This window comes from Acanthopagrus latus, chromosome 2, assembly GCF_904848185.1.
Source record: "Acanthopagrus latus isolate v.2019 chromosome 2, fAcaLat1.1, whole genome shotgun sequence".
In the NCBI taxonomy this organism is placed as follows: Eukaryota; Metazoa; Chordata; class Actinopteri; order Spariformes; family Sparidae; genus Acanthopagrus; species Acanthopagrus latus.
Genome location: NC_051040.1, coordinates 23,649,662 through 23,671,242, shown reverse-complemented (window position 1 = coordinate 23,671,242; position 21,581 = coordinate 23,649,662). Strand labels below are relative to the sequence as shown.

General features: G+C 42.9%; 2 long non-coding RNA genes across 3 annotated transcripts; one reads left to right on the top strand and one right to left on the bottom strand.

Annotated features, from left to right (window-relative positions):
* Window positions 1-5,261: 5,261 nt before the first annotated feature.
* LOC119012029 lies at window positions 5,262-10,132 on the top strand. 2 transcript variants are annotated; one of them, XR_005072336.1, is made up of 3 exons: window positions 5,262-5,783; window positions 7,502-9,683; window positions 9,764-10,132. It is a non-coding gene; the product is annotated as an uncharacterized LOC119012029 (long non-coding RNA). The 2 variants fall into 2 exon arrangements; XR_005072337.1 differs by lacking the exon at window positions 5,262-5,783 and adding an exon at window positions 6,045-6,493.
* A 6,265-nt stretch (window positions 10,133-16,397) lies between these two features.
* LOC119012063 lies at window positions 16,398-20,200 on the bottom strand. The gene is made up of 2 exons (XR_005072356.1): window positions 18,623-20,200; window positions 16,398-17,024 (listed from the first exon to the last, which is right to left on the bottom strand). It is a non-coding gene; the product is annotated as an uncharacterized LOC119012063 (long non-coding RNA).
* Between the last annotated feature and the right edge of the window lie 1,381 nt (window positions 20,201-21,581).

Genomic DNA, 21,581 nt, shown 5'->3' with positions numbered 1-21,581 from the left:
CAGCTTCTACGTTAGCACGACGTTCATCCACTTTGCTCTGGCATTCCGCCTTTTCCCTCAGTTTTTTCTCCCGTACCACCTGTAGCCGGTGGGAAGAAATGGAATCAAGCATTGCGGTCCTCTTCTCCGCATTTGCCATCATCTGCTTCTTAGCTAAAGCCTTGGCAAATCGTGGCTCCTTCATAAGAGCCATCATGGCTAGTTCCTCCTTTGCGGTGTCCTGTTCATCCCCAACAATTTGTGTGGATGTCTCAAGTGTACAGGTCACATCAGTTACCGCTTGGGTGGCTTCATAAACTGGTGGGAGATACGAGGGCTCAAAAGGGACGTCGATAGCTTCCATCTGCTGACGGTGAGCACGGCGTTGAGCAGCCAGTTTAACATTGTCATTGACTATTCTGATATTTTCTTCTCTTTTCTTCTGAGCCTTTAACCTTTCTTCTTCCCAGAATAATTCCTCAGCTTCCATGTTAGCCCGACGTTCATCTGTTTTGCTCTGGCATTCCGCCTTCTCTTTCAGCTTTTTCTCCTGTATCACCTGTAGCCGGTGGGAAGAAATGGAATCAAGCATTGCGGTCCTCTTCTCCGCATTTGCCATCATCTGCTTCTTAGCTAAAGCCTTGGCAAATCGTGGCTCCTCCATAAGAGCCATCATGGCTAGTTCCTCCTTTGCGGTGTCCTGTTCATCCCCAACAATTTGTGTGGATGTCTCAAGTGTACAGGTCGCATCAGTCACCGGTCGGGTGGCTTCAAACACCGGTGGGAGGTATGAGGGATCAAAAGGGACCTCAATAGCTTCCATCTGCTGATGGTGAGCACGGCGTTGAGCAGCCAGTTTGACATTGTCATTGACTATTCTGATTTTTTCTTCTCTTATCTTCTGAGCCTTCAATCTTTCTTCTTCCCAGAATAATTCATCAGCTTCCACGTTAGCACGACGTTCATCTGCTTTGCTCTGGCATTCCGCCTTCTCTTTCAGCTTTTTCTCCTGTATCACCTGTAGCCGGTGGGAAGAAATGGAATCAAGCATTGCGGTCCTCTTCTCCGCATTTGCCATCATCTGCTTCTTAGCTAAAGCCTTGGCAAATCGTGGCTCCTCCATAAGAGCCATCATGGCTAGTTCCTCCTTTGCGGTGTCCTGTTCATCCCCAACAATTTGTGTGGATGTCTCAAGTGTACAGGTCACATCAGTTACCACTTGGGTGGCTTCATAAACTGGTGGGAGATACGAGGGCTCAAAAGGGACGTCGATAGCTTCCATCTGCTGACGGTGAGCACGGCGTTGAGCAGCCAGTTTAACATTGTCTTTGACTATTCTGATTTTTTCTTCTCTTTTCTTCTGAGCCTTTAACCTTTCTTCTTCCCAGAATAATTCCTCAGCTTCCATGTTAGCCCGACGTTCATCTGTTTTGCTCTGGCATTCCGCCTTCTCTTTCAGCTTTTTCTCCTGTATCACCTGTAGCCGGTGGGAAGAAATGGAATCAAGCATTGCGGTCCTCTTCTCCGCATTTGCCATCATCTGCTTCTTAGCTAAAGCCTTGACAAATCTTGGCTCCTTCATAAGAGCCATCATGTCTTGTTCCTCCTTTGCGGTGTCCTGTTCATCCCCAACAATTCGTGTGGATGTCTCAAGTGTACAGGTCGTATCAGTCGCCGGTCGGGTGGCTTCAAACACCGGTGGGAGGTATGAAGGATCAAAAGGGACCTCAATAGCTTCTATCTGCTGATGGTGAGCACGGCGTTGAGCAGCCAGTTTGACATTGTCATTGACTATTCTGATTTTTTCTTTTCTTATCTTCTGAGCCTTCAATCTTTCTTCTTCCCAAAATAACTCATCAGCTTCCACGTTAGCACGACGTTCATCTGCTTTGCTCTGGCATTCTGCCTTTTCCCTCAGTTTTTTCTCCCGTACCACCTGTAGCCGGTGGGAAGAAATGGAATCAAGCATTGCGGTCCTCTTCTCCGCATTTGCCATCATCTGCTTCTTAGCTAAAGCCTTGGCAAATCTTGGCTTCTCCGCCAGAGCCATCGTAGCTTGTTCTTCATTTGCGGCATCCTGCTCATCCCCGACAATTTGTGTGGATGTCACAAGCTTCCTGGTTGCATCAGTTTCTGCTAAGGTGGTTTCATAAATTGGTGGGAGGTACAAGGGATCAAAAGGGACCTCAATAGCTTCCATCTGCTGACGGTGAGCACGGCGTTGAGCTGCCAGCTTTTTGTTGTCTTTGACTATTCTGATATTTTCTTCTCTTTTCCTCTGAGCCTTTAATCTTTCCTCTTCCCAGAATAATTCATCCGCTTCCGTGTTAGCCCAAAGTTCATCAGCTTTGCTCTGCCTCTCTGCCTTTTCTTTCAGCTTTTTCTCCCGTATCACCTGTAGCCGGTGGGAGGAAATAGACGCAAGCATTGCGGTCCTCTTCTCCGCATTTGCCATCATCTGCTTCTTAGCTAAAGCCTTGGCAAATCTTGGCTTCTCCGCCAGAGCCATCGTAGCTTGTTCTTCATTTGCGGCATCCTGCTCATCCCCGACAATTTGTGTGGATGTCACAAGCTTCCTGGTTGCATCAGTTTCTGCTAAGGTGGTTTCATAAATTGGTGGGAGGTACAAGGGATCAAAAGGGACCTCAATAGCTTCCATCTGCTGACGGTGAGCACGGCGTTGAGCTGCCAGCTTTTTGTTGTCTTTGACTATTCTGATATTTTCTTCTCTTTTCCTCTGAGCCTTTAATCTTTCCTCTTCCCAGAATAATTCATCAGCTTCCACGTTAGTCCGAAGTTCAGCTGCTTTGCTCTGCCTCTCTGCCTTTTCTTTCAGCTTTTTCTCCTGTATCACCTGTAGTCGGTGGGAAGAAATAGACGCAAGCATTGCGGTCCTTTTCTCCTCATTTGTCTTCATCTGCTTCTTAGCTAAAGCTTTGATAAATCTTGGCTCCTTTGCCCCGTCTTGCTCGCCCCTAACAATTGGTGTGGATGCTTCAAGCTTCCTGGTTGCATCAGTTGATACTAAGGTGGTTTCTTGAGCAGGTGGGAGGTACGACGGCTCAAAAGGGACCTCAATAGCTTCCATCTGCCGACGGTGAGCACGTTTTTGAGCCGCCAGGTTGATTTTTTCCTTGAGTATTCTGGCTAGCTCTTTGTTTTTCGCCTGAGCATTTAATTCTTGCTCTTCCTGGTATAATTCAGGATTTTTCTCATTCTCCACTGCTGTCCTCCACTCCTCCATGTCCAATAAAGACATTGTGACTTCTTCCAACTCTGTGGCTTCCTATTTGTCCTTAAGCTTCTCGGGCTGGATGACGTTCCTGTGAGAGATCTTCCTAGAAATGACTCCAAAACAAATCCTTTACTATCCAACTTGTGTATCACCTGTGATGGCTTCTGTCCTGAAGCTTGCAGCTTGCAGTGGTACTAAACATCAGAAAAGCATACCAGCTGTAGGTTTTATCACATTCCATTGCTTTGATCTTTTAATCTATATTTTGACATCATCACATTCCATTGCTTTGATCTTTTAATCTATATTTTGACATCATCACATTCCATTGCTTTGATCTTTTCTTCCTTTCATGTGACATCACATTCTATCACTGGTTGACCCGGTGACATCATCACATTCCATTGCTTTGTTGTTTTTTTCTTCAATGTGACATCATTAGCCCCTTTCATGCTGCTCTTTGAGTGTGGGGATCCTGTGCCAATTCTCCACATCCTCCTCTTGGTGAAAGTTTCAGATGTTGGAGAGGGATGAAATCTCGCTGCGGTTCTGATGCACCTCTGGAGGTAGCATCTGAGCCGCAGCAGAGGTAAACCATAGCTGTTTGAATGGATAAGCCGGCAGTATGGAGTGGGGGCATGTCGATCTGATGACTAAACAGATTTTTCGCTCAACAAAATAAAGATACATTTTTCACAAAGCAATGTTACAGGAGCGAACAGCAGTAATAATATAGAATAGAATAGAATAGAATAGAATAGAATAGAATAGAAACAAACAATACATCAAAATGTGCGTCTCGATCTGACTCGGTATGCTATCATTCAGATTTTCAAAATTTTAATTGCTAAACATTTCCCATAAGGCTAAACATTTCCCATAAGGCTAAACATTTCCCATAAGGAATGAATGGGACGGGGTAAAAAAAGTTGCAAATCTTCAACATTTTTCAAACATCTCCTACTCTGGCATATGTTGACCTAGAAACACCATTCGAACTTTAAAATGTAGATACAAGTCCAAATTATCAACGTGGGATTCAACTTTTGCTTTAGCTTTCATAATTTTTTCGTCACGGGGCAAAGAGAGAGAGGCACAGAGAGAGTCTGTCTGTCTGTCTCTCTCTCTCTATCTGTCTCTCTCTCTCTCTCTCTCTCTCTCTCTATCTGTGTGTCTGTCTGCCTCGCTCTCTCTCTCTCTCTCTCTCTCTCTCTCTCTCTCTCTCTCTCTCTCTATCTATCTGTCTCTGTCTCTCTCTATCTGTCTGTCTGCTTCTCTCTCTCTCTCCATGTGTCTGTCTGTCTCTCTCTCTCTCTGTGTGTGTTTATTTTACAATCCACTGTACATTGAGAGCCATTTTGAGAGCCATTTGTTAACCCACTCCGTTGAGCGCACACAAACAAACAATACATCAAAACATGCAGCTCGATCTGACTCGGTATGCTGTCGTTCAGTTTTTCAGAATATCAATATCAATAACAACTGCCCAACATTTCCCGTAAGGAATGAATGGGACAAGGAAATGGGACCCCTCTATAGCAAAGCAATAGGTTTTTATAGAGGGCTGTGCGGAGCACAGCACCACTAATAAGAAGAGAGAGTGACAGATTCATTAATGAGTCAGTTTAATACACACACACAAATGGACACACACACAGTATGTTTCCCAACATTTAAACCATATTTAATGATTAATTTTTCATATGCTATAAAATGCTATATGCTATATGCTATAATTCAACTCTATAGAATATGAATGTTTCGCGACATCAGTCGCGAAAAACTGCGAAAAATTTCCCAAAAGGAATGAATGGGATGAGGAAATGAGACCCCTCTATAGCAAAGCAATAGGGGCCTATAGAGGGCTGTGCGGAGCACAGCACCACTAATAAGAAGAAAGAGTGACAGATTAATTAATGAGTCAGTTTGATACACAGACAGACAGACAGACAGAGAGAGACACACACACACAAACACAGACACACACACACATGCACACAAACACAGTATATATCCCAACTTTTAAACTATATTTAACGATTATCTTTTCACTCATTCAAGCCTTCATAATCCATCCGCTGAAAAAAATAAACTGGAATGCTGTCTTAAATTTGTGTCGTAAAGCACTTTTAAGGTATTAATATTATCAATAATATTAATTAATTCATAGTAACATTTTCATTAATGTATTTTATCATGATACGCAAATAAAATAAATAAAACATATATTGTTTATGTTATTTAATAATATATAACATAATAATTCAACATCAGTCAATTAATATCATTATTAATTAAATGTTCTAATTAACATTGATGGTTTGTAACTGTATTATATTCTAATACATTCATAAAAATATATATAAATAATGGATGCAGCAAAGTATGGTCTTCCGGAGTCTGTGTCAAGTGCACAGATTATCAGCCATGTCATTGGACAAATCACCTCGGATACAGATGACAGACAACACAGGAGAACTCTGATTGGACAGTTGTGTGTGCATTATTTTTGGCCTTCATATAAAACCACTGATCCGGCTCTGCTCGATACCCTTTGACCTCATCGTAGGTAAGTACCTGTTACGTCTGATATTAGAATACTGAAATCGTCAATAAAAATGGATTTTATTGAAGCTAGACATTACTGTCTCTCTCATGATCACGATAACTCATGATTTCGGGAAAAAAATGAATGTAATTGTTAATGATCGGTCTGTTTCAGCAATATTAATCCGGAGGTACTTGGCTCAAAGTCACCGCTGTTGGCTTCGATGTATCTAATGTGTTATATACCGGAGCCGAGTAGCGCCGTTAGCTCGTCCTAATATTGTTGTATTGAAACAGACTGACGGAGCTCCGTTAGTGGAGTTTCAAGTGCACAGATAGCTAACGTTAGCTGTTAGCTCCGCTACCCGGAGCCCACTAGCTCCGGGCCAACAGCGGAGTGTCAAGTGCACAGATAGCTAACAGCTAACGGACCTCCATTAGCTGTTAGCTCCGCTACCCGGAGCCCCGTAGATCCAGGCCAACAGCGGTTAGCAAAGCTATAGGGGTCCATAAGTATATAATATGTCTGTCTCGGTAACAGTAACGGGGCTCCATCAGTCTGTTTCAATACAACAATATTAAGACGAGTTAATGGCGCTACTCGGCTCTGGTATGTAAAACATTAGGCCGCGATCTAAGCCAACAGCGGTGACTTTGCTTTTTCTATAAAGACACATTAACCGGATCGAAAAGCTAACTGTGCTAACATCCGTACACCTTTAACAAAGTGAGGTAATTGAATCTAAACATTACTATCTCGTGATTTTGGGAAGATTAATTAATGGTCGATGTGTTTCTATATAAGGTCGATCTGTTTATATATAAGATCACTGAGCTAAAACGTTAGGCCGCGCCAGATGCCAACGGCGCGAACCTTGTGTTTGTTCTCTCGCAGCGCGAAGGATAGCCATTAGCTAGATGCTAACTGCGCGAACCTTCGCCTTTTGTTCTCTCGCGGCGCGAACGGTAGCCATTAGCTAGATGCTAACTGCGCGAACCTTCGCCCTTTGTTCTCTCACGGCGCGAACGGTAGCCATTTTTCTCTCCGGGTGCGAACTGTACTGTCATGTCTAGATCCTTAACACGGGTCAGATTTGTACTTGGAGATAATACACTCATTATTTTGGGATATTTTTCTTTTTGTTTTTTCTGTTTTCATACAAGAATATTAACACAAGTTAAAAGCTGTATTTCATATCTAATTGTGTAGATTGTGACTAGTATTTAATACTCCCTTCTGTCTACTGAAAAACTCATTTCTCCTTGTTTGTGATAAGATGTGATTAAATGCCTTTCTGTGTAGTTAGATACATATCATACTTTAGATGTACCATAGACTTTTACAATCTACCTTGATTAAATGGAAAAGGAAGCATTTTCATACATGACTATTTTTGCTTTTGGTAATAAATGTGCATTCAGATGTTGTTAAAATCCTGTACATTTGATGAAGTTATTGTTATCTTGTGTGTTATATTTATCTTGTCATAGTTATTCTTTGTTCTTAGGAATAAACTATTTGATACTGTGTAGTATAAAATTGATATAGTATTTTAATTATCATTTATAGTAATTATTATAACATAGAATTATTTGAAGAAATACTGTGCCCAAAAACACACAAATTATGACAAGTACAGATGTTTAACTTGTGTCTGTTATGATATTAACTTGTTGCTAACACTGACTCGTAACATTTGAGAGACATTTATCTTTTTATTGCCTATTGTCTTTGATAAGATTAAAGGGTTCCTGTGCTGAGAGTGACCGCTGATAGCTGAGAGTGATCCATTGCCCTCAACCTTCACAGAGCAGTATCACCACATCACCTACACACACACAATCACCACATCTTCATCCTTTTTCTCAAATTTCATTCTATATATAAGATTATATTAGGTTGTCTTAGATTAGTTTAGTTTACATTAGGTGGTTTAGGTTTAGGTCAGTTTGACAAGTATTTCTCTTGTTGTTTCTCTTGTCTTGAACTTCTGTCAGCAGGATGCCAAGGAAGTCGAGGCGGTCTGTGGTGTTGAAGCAGCGCTGGAAGAAGCTCAACCTGGAAGAGCTGAGGTCTGAGACAGGTCAGAGACAGCCCTGGAAAGTATGCCTCATGCATCTTTCCAGAGCTGTAGACCATTGTTAACGTTTTTGAAATCTATACAACAAACGCCAAAGGGTTTGACAATTGTCCACCACAACACGCAGGGTCTGCCATGTCACATGGTGGACCTGAAAGCACATCACGAGCTCCAACAAACAGATGTGCTTTGCCTTACAGAGACACATTTGTCAGGGTCCTCTGTAGCTGAAATTTTTCAATTGGAGGGGTACACCATGTTCACACGTAGCAGACGGCTGTCCTACAACAGCTGTGTGAACATGGCCAAAAAAGAGGGAGGTGGAGTTGCGATGTACTGTAGAGACACTGTGCAAGCAGAGCCTCGCAGGTACATGCAACAGGTCACTGATTTGGAGTTTGTTGTCCTTAAAATTGAAGCTCCAGTCAAAGTGCTAATAGCGACTGTGTACAAACCGCCAAGTTTTCAACTGGGAATCTTTCTCCAAAACTTGAAAAACCTCTTGGACTCATTGGACATGTTAAATCACAAGCCCATCATTGTTTGTGGCGATTTTAATGAGGACCACCTTTCAAAGGGGAAAAAAAGTATCAAAGATTTGTTTCAGTCCAGAGGTTACACTCAATTAGTAGCAAATTCGACAACCGAAAAGAACACACTGATCACATTTACATTTCACATCCTGATAAATGTCTTCAATCAGGTGTTCTCCAAACATATTACAGTTACCACAGTCCAGTTTATTGTATTTTGACTGAGTAATGACTTATCTCCAGCTGTTACGTCCAAGACCTGTTGTGCCACGTTTTTACAGTGTACCAGGAGCTGTGGTCTTCTCCGGGTGAGTATAGCATCTGAGTGTGGTTGATCTCCCTAGTTAGTTAGGGAGTGTGCCAGCTGGGCAGAGCAATCTGTCCTTCCATCGGTGTACTATTTGTTATTTTGCCTTTTTTATTTTCGAGGCAATCCTGGGTGGAGACATGTTTCTCTGGTGGGGGCGAGCATTTCAGGGCCTTGGTCATTTGGCTGAGGTTTACTGAAGTTTTGCTTTAAAGAAGCCTCGAGCCCAGCACGTCTCAGAAGATAGTTAGGTTTAGTTTGGAGTTAGGCAGGTACCAGGGGGCTTGCTTGGATAATCATTTGCACTCGGAGATTTGCTCACTAGTGATGTCATTTATTTCACTATTTGGTCTTGTTTAGTCTTTTAGTGTGTTTAGTCTTATGTAATTGTTTTTCATATGTATGTGGTTGCAGTGGCATGTCTTGGCTGGAAATAATTTAATTGTTTAATGTAAATGTGTATGTATGTATGTATTTGTTTATTTTAGAATGGGGTCAGCAACTTTTTTCATGTTCCTATTATCTCTTGAGATGATGAGAACGACCGGGCCAGTGTGTTAAATGTTTTGTAATTAATAATTTTGTAAATGCCTTTAAACATTTTTTTAAATATATTTATCATGTATTTATTGACATTGTGTGTAAAATCTTAACTCATGATGTTCTCATCTATTTAGATGAGAATGGCATGTGTAAGATATGATGTAAGCTGCAATGTAATAGCTAAGCTCATGTAAGAATTACATTAGCTAAGCTAAACTTACGCAAGTTATCAAGTAATTATGTAATTTAAGGATGTATATTTAATGAATCGTGTTTTTTTTTATTTTGTATCATGTAATGTAATTGTATTTTTTTATTGTGTTTTTTTATTTGTTTGGGGTTTTTTTTCTGCTGGGTTGTTGTCACTTCGCTAATGTTGTGCAGAAGTGTCAGGGAGGGAGCTGAACATCCAGCTGAGATGCAGACCAAGCTGCATGTCAAACCAGGTGCATAACAAAGTAAGTATGTCTCTTTTTTTTTAAAGTGATTCACTTGCATTGAGTGATTTAACTCAATGATGATGTCATTGTCTTTCTAGCATGATCCAGTGAGAAGGACCCTCTCTCCAGCAAAGACAACAACCCAGAGGAAAATAAGGGAAGTAATATTTAATTAAATTCTCAGCTTTCACTTCAGATGTTTACATCAGTCTTTTGAACCTGTAACTAATTTATGTCTTTTAAATGTGGCAAAATGTATACAGACTACAGGAAGAAGACCTCCAGAGGACTGCAGCAACAATAAGGGAAGTGATACTGTTTTCTTTTCAAATGTTTACGCGATGACTTTGAACTAATTCGTGTCTCACTCTCCACTGAAGAGGCAACAACTCTCAGACTCGGGATGAAGACCTCCAGGAAGAAGGCCTCCTGTGCTTGTTTTTTGGAGAGAAATAAATATCATCTCTGTTACAAGATGTCGGTGTATGCCTGTTGAATTATTATTGTTGAATTATTATTATTATTATTATTATTATTATTATTATTATTATCATTATTTGCAAGTTTAGTTTTAGTTTTTAACAATGAAAAGATGAAGATGCTGAGAATGAATGGTAGGTGGTGAAATGAACACATTGTAGCATTGCATTGTAGTATCATAGCATTGACAATCCTCATTTCCCATTGACAGTGAATGGGGCTGAGTGGAAAAAATGAAACTTTGTTTTTCAAACATCGACATCTCTGGCATACTTTAACCTGGACACACCATTCAAAGTTTAAAATGTAAATAAAACTCCAAATTATCAACATGATGTCATACTTTTGCCTTGGCTTTCATAGTTTTTTCCGTCACGGGGCAAAGCGCACAGCCCACTCTCGCGATTCCCCGGCGGGGAATTGTCTAGTCATTATGTTATAATCTCAGTCATGTCTAATAGTGGATATTTAATCTTATTTCATATCATTAAGTTACAACTGCTTCCTGTTTAAGTTGTCATCACATGACACAAACACAGTGTGAGACGCAGCAGGGCTGCACCAGGGAGTGTGTTCAATAAAAGTGTCACGGCAGACACACACACACACACACACATCAAATTCACACTGGGCCTGTAGGTTACATACAGTGTGACATCATCACCATGACTTCTGTCCCTCAGTAATGACATCACAGCTCCACCGTCGCAATAACACACTGATAGGAAAGAGGCCGAAAACCAGTCAGTTCACCAACAGATGGCGATGATATGATAGAAAGCATGTTGATGAAGAGGAAGAGATGATGATTCTGTCACAAACAGAGCAGCATGTCAGCACTGGAGCACATGTAGAAACAGGCTGTTCCCTCACAGCCACTAACAGCACCAACATTTCTGTCCATATGTCCATCAGTCCCTGCAGTCAGAGGAAAGAAGCCACTAAACCAGGCCAGACTCGCTCATTCTCACTGTTCAGCTGAGAGTCGGTGCTTTGGAGCAGCAGCAGGCAGAGAGATGGACCGCTGACGACACGTCAAGAAACAACAACAGTCTCGTCTCAGACTAAAGACACAGCAGTTCTGCCCCCAACCAGGTTTGTTCCATCAAACACAGAGGAAACAGCTTCACCATCACTGTACAGCAGCCTCCCACCACTGTGTGATGAGAGAGCAACCAGCTGAGCTGCGTCAGGAGGCAGATGTGATGGTGGAAAACCAAAGAGACAAAGAGAGAAAACACAGCCAGAGAGATTCTGTAAAGCTCAGACCTCCATCTGTGTGTCTCCGTGGTGTGTGACCAGCTCAGGAGGAGGAGGAGTCACCAGCTGTGACCCTACACACACACACACACACACACACACACACACACACACACACACACACACACACACATTCTGATTGTAGAGTCTTCTCTGAGGTCCAGTGTCAAGGTCAGGAGGTGGTGTCCTCATCACACACACACAGACACACACACACACACACACACACACACACACACACACACACACACACACACACACACACACACACTGCAGGGTCAGACGACTCTTACCTGAAAGACAGAAAAAGAGGAGAGCAGACGGTGAATGAATGTTTCACTTTGAGGTTTCATGTATTCAGATGTTTCCCACAAACTTCCATCTCATGTTATTTGTTTGTTAGCTGAACAACTTTCAACGTCGGCACTTTACATCCAGCTGAACTGAGACTTCCAGGCTCCTCCAGGAAGAACAAACAGAGCTGACAGATTTACAATCTGTTGATTTTGATGAAAAGTCAACAATCTTTACTGCTGCACAGACACTGAGAGATGAGGAATGATGGAAAATAAGATGCAGTTTGACCACATTCATCACCTTTCTTCACCTCACCATGTCAGATCACACACTTAAACTACAGCTGAACTAGCTCCTGATAAAGAACTGAATCAGTGACACTGTGTTTAACTGATAGTGATGCTGTGCCTTCACTACAGCTGCTGATGTGACTCATCAGTTGTTGCCTCTGAGTACAAAAACATCCCACTAAATCCAAAAAGCAAGGAATAATCCATAAACACATCAGAGCTGTGGCTACATCTTCCTGTGGAGGATATAAAAGACTACAAACATGACTAACAGTGACTCCACACAGCGATCAGCTGCCTCCTGTGCTGACTGGGACTTCCACCTGTCAGGAATCAGTTTCAACTTTTCACCTCTACCAACGCTCCTCTACAGGTAGAGAGAGGATCAAGACGGGCCGACACCAAGCTGATTTACAACCTGACTGGAAATGTGACAGAACTAAAGTGAGATTAAATGAACTAAATGAGATAAATGCAATCATCTCCAGCCGCGGTAATTATTATTAAAGACTTAGATTCATTTAGAAATACTGTCAATAGCAGCTAAGCAGCTATAACGTGTGCAGACGTCATGCTAATGCACACTGATAATCATGATCAACACATCCAAATTACAAACCATGAACTGAAGGGAGAAAGGCAGTAATTACTGATGGCAGCGTGAATTAAAGAGCTGATACAAACTCTGATTAAATGGTTGGAAAATGTGTGGATTTTAAAGGAAGAAGGGAACACGGTCTCAAAGTGTGACACTACACAGCTGCACAGGTGGATGAAGAAGAGGTCAGGAAATCCTCCCTGAGGCTGTGTGGCTACACAGGCTTGTTGATGCCTTCAGGCTCCTCTGCTGCACTTCAGCTGCTGCTTTTTAGACGGAAACTAGAGAAGATACTACAGAGCGTCTGCTGCTGTCAAACTCTGTCCATCCCTCCTCAATCCCCTGTTATTTCATAGCTCTGCTACAACAACATGTGGGACGTTAAACCCTCCAACCAACCAGTCCAGAAGAGTAGAAGCCCTGCAGACTCTCAAACACATCGTCCCCCCTCTGTGGGTGGAGACAGCATCACATGAGGCTGTTCAACACAGCTGTGTCCATCTGATGTAAAGATGTTTAAAGTCAGAGCTTCACAGTCGGCTTCAAACCAAACCAATCACTGAATAAAGCTGATGTTGTGTTCAGAGGCCGTGATGAAGATCAGCTGCTCACCAAACCCACACACAGCTTAGAGCGAATTAGTCAGGGAGAGTTACTGAACTGACAGCAAGTAAAAACTGCTCAAACTTAACATGATGTACTGACCCTGGAACACATCATGTGTTGACTTCATGTGGTGCAGGGAGCAGAGAGTAACAGGTCAGGAGAGGTTCAACAGGTTCAGACTGGAACTGACAAGACGAACAACCAAAGCAGGCTGAGCACAGAAACATCTGTAGCTCTACTGACAAGGTGCATTGTGGGACAGCATGATGATATGAGGGGTGGGGTGATCCATGAAGCACAAATACAGCAGGTTCAATCAGCTGCTCGCTGATCATTAGAGTCGTGTCTGTGTTTGTCTTCACTGTCTCTACTTCAGCTTGCTGGCTGCCATCAACACAACACAACACAACACAACACAGCACAGCACAACACAACACAGTACAGCACAACACAGCACAGCACAACACAACACAGCACAGCACACCAACACAACACAACACAACACAACACAGCACAGCACAGCAACACAACACAGCACAACACAACACAACACAACACAACACAGCACAGCACAACACAGCACAGCACAACACAGCACAACACAACACAACACAGCACAGCACAGCACAGCACAACACAGCACAGCACAACACAGTACAGCACAACACAGCACAACACAACACAACACAACACAACACAGCACAGCACAACACAATACAGCACAGCACAACACAGCACAACACTTTCAGTGGTTTTTAAAGGCACAAATAATGAATGCTGAGACACAACACACACGTGTGTGTTCTATTAGATTAAGAGCTATGAAGGAAAGTAACTCCACACAAATGTGTGTGTGTGTGTGTGTGTGTGTGTGTGTGTGTGTGTGTGTGTGTGTGTGTGTGTGTGTGTGTGTGTGTGTGTGTGACATTCAATACCAAAGTGTAAAAAGGATCAAACCCAGGCCTCCACACACACTTTGACTCCCACACACAGATTGTAACAAAGCTCTCTTTGTCCTCTGCCTTCAGTCAGAGATCCCATTGAGATCCGACTGTAAACACACTGAACGAGTGAACACAACGTTCCTCTCATCAGACCATGTCCACACTACAGTGGATACAGACGACACGTCTGAAGAGACACATGATTCAACATGAAAATGTTTTAACATGTCGGTCACTTTCCTTCCTCCCCTCCATCCACAAACTCTGGTCCTGGAGATCCACACTGAGCTGTCTGTCCAGCTGGCAGCTTTGAGAGGCAAAAAGCAGGAAATACGCCCGACTGGTTTGATCAGTGCAATGAGTGCAGGCTGTCTGACTGAACTGAACCATGTCACTGATCTATGTTGATTCCTCCTTCGTCAGCTGCTGGACATCATTAAAGGAACAGACCTGCAGTTATTATAGTGCCACATATTCAACAACAGATCGACAGACTGGAGATATACTGTTGTCTTCAGTCCTCTGTCTCTTCTGTAAACATCTGAATCCACTGATCAGACAGAAAAAGACAGATTCACTGAAATGTGACTCCAGCAGCATGACACAGTATCAGAGGTGTTTCCTCCAACAGGATTACCTGTTTGAATGGAGGATTCATAGAAACCACATGTGTGGATGTATTTAATGGGGGAACACTTAAGCCGAGCACAAAGCTTAAACCCTGTAATCCTATAATACACTCACCTCTGATTGTATTGACTCTTAAATACAGAAACAAACATCCAGTCATGTATTTGCTCAGCGTTACAGAAAGAAACTCTTTCAGCACTGTGCTGTTTGCTGACAAAGACACTCTGATGACGTGACGTCGATAAATAAAATGTGTTTTTCTGTTTCCGAGCTCTTCAGCAATGAATGTGTTGGTCACAGGCAGCAGGAACTTGTTAGAAGCACCTGACAATCACAGCTGAAGGGAGGACGCCTCTCCTTCTGTTGTCCGCCTCATTGTCACGTACAGCGTCAGGATTCATTTACTGCACCGCAGTCTGTAAACACCCTGGGTTATTATGGGATGCTTCACTGTAATCAGTTTCTGTTTCATCAGAGGAAACAAACACTTTATTTCTGAAGGTGTTAAAGGCCAATTTACCAAAATGTGTTGAATATCAATTTAATCAGAGCTGTTCAGTACTGCTCCTCTGTTATCACATTACAGCAGCTAGTCGAGTTTGAGCGGCTCGACTGTGTGGTGACATCGTTCAACCCGAGTCAGGTGACGTTATGTGTCTGGAAACATGCTGACTCAGGCTAAAACAGACCGTGAGCATCCTCCAGCTGCAGACACAGCATCATCCACACACACACACACACACACACGCACGAGTTTTCCATCACAGTGGACATGTGACCACACAGCCACAAAGGACACAGCTCTGATGTTCTCTCACCTGTGGTTTGTTCACCCCGACTGAGAAATCCTTTAAACTAACAGACCTTCAACAGCACGAGCCTTTCAGCTGCCGTCTCTTCTTCTGAAAGAGCTCCAACATACAGCAGCCTGGACCAGACAGGATGAAGAGCACAGCTGAAACAGTGTGAGTACTTCTTCTGTGTACAGCTATGTGTCGCTCGTCCAACCAAATCAACTAAAAACATCCAGTTTTACAGAAAATGCTCCAAACTAGCAGCTCCACACAGACCTGGAGGCATTCAGAGCAGACACATATAATTCCATCCATCAGAGAGTAAATGTACTCTCACATCCCATCAGCGCCTCAGGACAGAGTCAAATGTCATCGCAAGAAGTTCAAACAACATGAAGCAAGACAAAGAGAGACCTCACCGATGAATACAACCTTGTTTCTGTAAAGAAAGATGGAAACAAGTGGCACTAAAATCAGAACCACTCGTCAGAACCACTGAAGCACAACTCTGACAGCACATTATCTGTTGAAAGCTGCAGCCGAGGGAGGAAGATGAGGACGTTTGTATCCACTCTGGGATGAAAACAAAACTGATCAACGCGACTGAACACCACAAACTGAACCTGAAACTGTTCCCAGTTTACTCAGAGAAACAACATCATGGAAGAATGTGCAGGAATCCCAACAGAGCAGCAGACGACCAGTTTATCTAAACGTCTCTTCATACAAAGTGTTGAAACATTATCCGTTTCCAAACGGCGTTAAAACTCATGAGAACCTTGTGAAGATAAGTTTCATCTGCAGTTTAAACTGAGGGAGCGCTGAGCGACTTCTGCATTTATCTTCTTTATTAAAGAGAAATATTCATACAACATCTGCAGCAGTATCTCTTTAACAATTATCATAAAGGAGGTTTATTTGACATTCATTTGTTCAACTTACTGAAGAAAACTGATGAGAAACCAAACAGAGCAGTGAGAATAAATTATGATTCACACTTTGTCAGGTTTGTCTTGTTAGAGGGAGAGCGAGGAGGTGAACAGTGATCTACCTGTGTGATTAGAGCTGATGCTCATTAGGAAGAAGTGCTCGCTGTAAAACAAGCAGCTGAGCTGATTACCTACTTCACTTATTAATGAAAAAGCAAAACGTCCCATCAAACACCAGCTCGGTGTTTCCTGCACAGAGACTGTACTCGGTCAGTCCGCCCGACTATATTGATGTTCATTTCCTCCATCATCTTATCCTCCGTCTCTCTCTCCAGCTCATCGGCTGCACTTTGACAAGACGAACAGGGTCGACGTCTGAATCGATGAAGTCTGAGCGGACGACGAGTTTAAAGACGCTCTGCAGAGAGACGGGCGTCAGCGCTGCCCTCAGAGGAAACAACGGCTCAGCCACAGATTCATGATTCCACTGTCAGTCATGTGCAGCTTTGGGGAAATGATGCCAGGAGAGATCTAAACAAAGGAAATAAGAATCAGGAGAGCTGTAAAGTAAGAGGTGATGGAGGACGAGGCGAAGTAAAGAGAGTGATGTGAGTGTGGTGAGAAGAGGGAGATGAGAGGGAGGTTTACTGTGCGTGTCAACTAATGAGAGGAAAGTTAGCAGCTGTGAAAAGAATTCAGCACGTCACTGAGGAAGGATTTAGTGTGAGAGCTGCTGATGGGAATCTTAACTTGTCAACTCTTTCATGTTCCCTCTCTCAGTTTTTAGTGTGGACAGTGAAGAAGACCTGTTGGTCAGAACTATTTCATCACACAACACTGTAAATGTAGACAGACTTGGAAAGATTCAGAGAAGATTCTTTAAATGTTTTACTGAGGTCTGAAATACATCCAGCGTGTTTGTTGAGCTTCAGTGTGTGAATGGAAAGTGGAACACAGAGACTCTCTGCCAGGCTCTCTCTGCTCTGTCTGCAGTCACCAGGTCGACACTGTCAGGAGGCTCGTTAACACGTCATTAGTTTCACCTGCTCATGTGGCTGTTGGATCAGTTCAGAGTCGACACTCTCCCTCAATAATCATCTGATAATCTTCTTATTGTTCTCTGTTCAAAGCTGTTATGTTCTCACTTCTTTGGTTCACTCATTTTGTTTATTCAGTACTTCACGACCCCATTGTGACACTTTACACTGTTTACCTCCATTCTGTAACCGTTTCTCTTCAAAAACCTATAAAGTGCATGAGATTGTAATTCCTCCATGAAAACAAAAGTTACCCACAGTGCACTCTGCCTGCGTCTGTAGAGTGAATCAGAGATGTGGTTTAGTGTTTTCCTGAGAGGAGATGGAGGAGGACGTTCTGGAGAACAACAAAACAGAAGATGATCAGATCCTCTACAAGTTTACAGTTCATCTTTGAGATAAAAATGGTTGACGTCATTTTGACTTCAAGCAAGTTCCAACAATGACGTGTTTTCATGGCAAAAGAGGTCGATATCAACTGAAACGTCTCAAACGTCTCTTGTAACCAGTCCACTGTCCGTCTGGGAGCTGCCCAGTACGACCACAGTCTGACCACAGCACTGACCCTGAACGCCTCATGGTGTCACAGGCTGGAATTTCCTGGAGGAAACTTCAAAACTCAAAGAGTTCCAGGAGCGAGATGACAAAAGTGAACCCAAGATATGATTCTGTTAATGACTGAGATAAAATGATGTCTCTCTGGCAAGTGGACACACACCTGCAGCCTCAGCAGTGCAGCCTCAGAGCATTAAAAATGAGCCAGAGGACACATGAGGTTACAGACCCCATGATGTGTTTTATCTTACAGCACTTTAACACTTGGAAACATATCTACACATTTCCTTCACGAGCCTTTTACAAATACTGCTGTCTACACCCTACCACCCTCCCATGGGTGCTCCCAGCATTGTGTGACGTCAGACGACTGCTCCCTCGTGAAGTCAGGGGAGATAAATGTACCCAGAGTTCACCAGGAGGAATTCCTCCTTCCAGTGGCGCTCCATTGCACTTTTCCCGGGAGGACGTCGCACATTTCCAAGTCACGAATCGTCCTGAACGCAGCATTACAGTGTGGAGAGCGTCATCACTTACTGCTGACATTTAATTCCAAAAGCAGACGAGAGAGAAGACATGAAAACTACATCTTTCTTCTCCTCCATCATCCACCCTTCCTGCTGCCACCGTCTCTCCTGCTCACTACAGCTGGATCTCACTGCTGTTTCACACCACACACTGTGTCTGCTTTCTGCCTTCATCCACGTGTATCACACACACACACACACACACACACACACACACACACACACACACACATACACAACACTAATAAGACTCTTTGCCAGCAGAAAAGCAGCACCAGAGAGAATCCAATAAAACGGACTGATCCATGATGTGTGCATCGTAGATGGATCAGAGTCAGAGATGTGTGTGAAGATATGAAGGGATTTCAAGCTTAGAGCCAAAATGGAGACATCACTTCACTTATTAGACAGTTTACACAAACTAACTGGCACTGAGCTGCACACACACACACACACACACACACACACACACACACACACACACACACACACACACACACACACACACTCTGGATGAGAGGCCAGCATACTGAAGCAAGTGTCAGAGTGCAGCTGAGAGATGAACAGCCTCCACATGTTGGTCACTGCTCTCCTCCTCAGCTGAGAGGAGACTCTCCTGAAGCTGGGAGCTGGACCATCAGCCTCTGCGGCTCTTCTCTTCTCTCCTCTGTGTCTCACACTGCTACTGTACATGCACACTGATGTCACTAAGTTGCCTGAGAGCAAACACAGCTCCACTGTAACAGTCGGCAGCTTCTCCATGAGGAGCTCTCTCCGTCATGTCAGCTGTTTTCAGGAAGGGAAGTCACTTCACATACCTTCAGAACTCGAGTCAGCAGCGGACGGACAGAAGCACAATAAAGCTCCACGGTAGCTGTCATTTCCCTCTCAGCTCCGGGCTTTCCTAGTGGAAAACGTCAGCACATGAAATGAAAAGAATGAAACGATCCCTTGCCTTGAAATCCAAAGAGGAGAGCGACGCCGGGGATCCACACGGTGTGTATCCAGAAGGAAAGCATGGTGTCCTTTAATCAGCTGCAAAAGCTCCGCGCTCTTCCCGACCGAGCTCCGTCTCCAGCGGCTAATTTCCAGAAGAGAAAGCTGCAAATGAAGCCGAGCGGAGGAAGAAATCCCGGTGTGAACGGTGCTGATGAACACAAGAGCTGGAGACTCTGTCACTGCTCCATCTGCTGCTTTACACGGACAGTAGCGACCCCTACCGACACTCTCCTCCACAGAGGGAGACAGACTGGGAGTGTGTGTGTGTGTGTGTGTGTGTGTGTGTGTGTGTGTGTGTCATGGTCCAGCACTGACAGCAGGACTAATGAGGACAAAGCCAACACATTTGATTGAGCAGCACAACCAGGATGTTTCACATGGAGCCTCTCAGCAGCTTTACTGAAGAGGAGCAGACGCACTGCTGGAAAGTCCCACTGGATTCAAAGTAAACACGTCATGTTAAAGTCTTACTGTGGTCACAGTGAGAGGCCATCATACCAACAGTACTTGAGTAAAACTCTTAGTGTCTGATATTAAATATACTTAAGTACGCAGAGTAATTGTGTTGCATTTAATGCACTTCATCATCAAAAGTAAAAGGGAATTAAACACACAGTATTTCTACATGTATGTCTGTACTGTATACCAGGGGTCAGCCTATTTATTTTAATCATCAGAGTCATTGTTTGTTTAATCTGAGTGGTGATAAAATGAATTAATTTAAACACTTCCTCCTTTGGCTCTGATGTACTGTAAGATAAATGTAGTGAAGGAAAAAATACAATGTCTGCCTACAAAATGTAATAAAGTGGGAGTAAAGTGCCAGTATATGTACCTTATACTGTAACTTACATACTGTATTTTAGTAGATATAGTTAGTTACATTCCATCACAGGGGAAATGCAGGAAACAACATGAACTTGTCAAAAGTATCTTTTAATCTGAGAAGTGATAAAATACATTATTTTTTAAATGTCCTCATTTGGCTCTGATGTAGTGTAATCTGTTACTAAATTTATCAGATAAATATAGTGGAGGTAAAAGTACAATACAAACTAAAGTTACGGGGCAAAATATGTAAATAAATGTGAATAAATAAAGTAACTTGCCAACCATATTCTAGTAAATGTACTTACTTACTCAGCTGACTGGGGAAATGCAGGAAACAACATGAACTTGTCACAAGTATCTGTCTTTAAAATGATAATCAGATGAAGTGAGGACAGACAGTGAAGACGTCAGCTCATCTGGAATATTTGCACATTTAGAAAAGTTGTGTTTCTGTGTGAATAATATCAAGAAAAACTTGTTTTATAACAAACTTCTGCTGAGAGCTGATGGTGAGATCTGATCTGTAAACGTGGCCACAGTAAAGCTCCAGTAAGAATCCCACTCAGAAACGTCCTCACGTGTTCATATTATAGCAGACGTCTCTACTGTAGACACACATGACGTCTCCAAACATCACCAGATCACACTGAAGTCATCTGAATGCAAAGAAAACAGCAGCGCTGCTCATAAAGAGGAGACACATTCAGTGGAGTCAGCTGTTCAGTGTTATCTGTACACCACAACATGGTAGGGCTGAATTATAGGCTCAGATGACGGCTGTTACATAAAGAAGATAATGGTTCATGAATCAGCGTCAGTCATTTTCAACACAGCAGCAGCTCTGGTCAGTAAACAGCAGTTAGCAGCAGCAGTGATGAGACGTTCAGGGGACCAGTTTCATCGTCTGACTGTTGATACTCAGAGAGATAAACTGATGATTTCATACGACTGATAATAAACCTTTACTACCGGCTGTTCTCTGTGATGTCACCACATTAAATGGGTTTTAATTGTTTGTGGATCTTTGCCCTCACACAGAAGGAGCGAGCTGCTCGGAGCCACATTTTCTATTATATTTGCATTTTTGTGCATTTGCACTCTCAGTTTTGTTTCCTTTTAGCCTCCATCTGTGTTTAGCC